Source organism: Perca fluviatilis, chromosome 10, assembly GCF_010015445.1.
Source record: "Perca fluviatilis chromosome 10, GENO_Pfluv_1.0, whole genome shotgun sequence".
NCBI classification, from domain to species: domain Eukaryota; kingdom Metazoa; phylum Chordata; class Actinopteri; order Perciformes; family Percidae; genus Perca; species Perca fluviatilis.
Genome location: NC_053121.1, coordinates 37306306 through 37307920, shown reverse-complemented (window position 1 = coordinate 37307920; position 1615 = coordinate 37306306).

The window sequence follows — 1615 nt, the reverse complement described above, 5'->3', positions numbered from 1 at the left end:
TCTTTCTGTCCAGACCTTTCTACCAACACTCTCCCGACAGTTTAGAGCTCAACAGGCCTCTTTTCTGTCCAGACCCTTTTCTACCAACACTCTCCCGACAGTTTGCAGCTCAACAGACTCAAAGGCCTCTTTCTGTCCAGACCTTTCCACCAAACACTCTCCCAACAGTTTAGAGCTCATAGGCCTCTTTCTGTCCAGACCTTTCTACCAAACACTCCCCCAACAGTTTAGAGCTCAACAGACTCAAAGACCTCTTTCTGTCCAGACCTTTCTAACACTTCCTAACACTCAGTTTAGGAGCTCAACAGACTCAAAGGGCTCTTTCTGTCCAGACCTTTCTACCAACACTCTCCCAACAGTTTAGAGCTCAACAGCTCAAAGGCCTCTTTCTGTCCAGACCTTTCTACCAAACACTCTCCCACAGTTTAGAGCTCAACAGACTCAAAGGCCTCTTTCTGTCCAGACCTTTCTACCAACATCTCTCGACAGTTTAGAGCTCAACAGACTCAAAGGCCTCTTTCTGTCCAGACCTTTCCACCAAACTCTCCCAACAGTTTAGAGCTCATAGGCCTCTTTCTGTCCAGACCTTTCTACCAAACACTCCCCCCAACAGTTTAGAGCTCAACAGACTCAAAGGCCTCTTTCTGTCCAGACCTTTCTACCAACACCTCCCAACAGTTTAGAGCTCAACAGACTCAAAGGCCTCTTTCTGTCCAGACCTTTCTACCAACACTCTCCCAACAGTTTAGAGCTCAACAGACTCAAAGGCCTCTTTCTGTCCAGACCTTTCTACCAACAGTTTAGAGCTCAATTTTTACAGTTTAGACTCAAAGGCTCGCTCTTTCTGTCCAGACCTTTCTACCAAACACTCTCCCGACAGTTAAGAGCTCAACACACTCAAAGGCCTCTTTCTGTCCAGACCTTTCTACCAACAGTTTAGAGCTCAACAGACTCAAAGGCCTCTTTCTGTCCAGACCTTTCCACCAAACACTCTCCCAACAGTTTAGAGCTCATAGGCCTCTTTCTGTCCAGACCTTTCTACCAAACACTCCCCCAAAGTTTAGTAGGAGCTCAACAGACTCAAAGACCTCTTTCTGTCCAGACCTTTCTACCAACACTCTCCTAACAGTTTAGAGCTCAACAGCACTCAAAGGCCTCTTTCTGTCCAGACCTTTCTACCAACACTCTCCCGACAGTTTAGAGCTCAACAGACTCAAAGGCCTCTTTCTGTCCAGACCTTTCTACCAAACCCCACAGTTTAGAGCTCTACAGACTCAAACGGCCTCTTTTTGTCCAGACCTTTCACCAAACACTCTCCCCGACAGTTTAGAGCTCAACAGACTCAAAGGCCTCTTTCTGTCCAGACCTTTCTACCAACAGTTTAGAGCTCAACAGACTCAAAGGCCTCTTTCTGTCCAGACCTTTCCACCAAACACTCTCCCAACAGTTTAGAGCTCATAGGCCTCTTTCTGTCCAGACCTTTCTACCAAACACTCCCCCAACAGTTTAGAGCTCAACAGACTCAAAGACCTCTTTCTGTCCAGACCTTTCTACCAACACTCTCCTAACAGTTTAGAGCTCAACAGACTCAAAGGCCTCTTTCTGTCCAGACCTT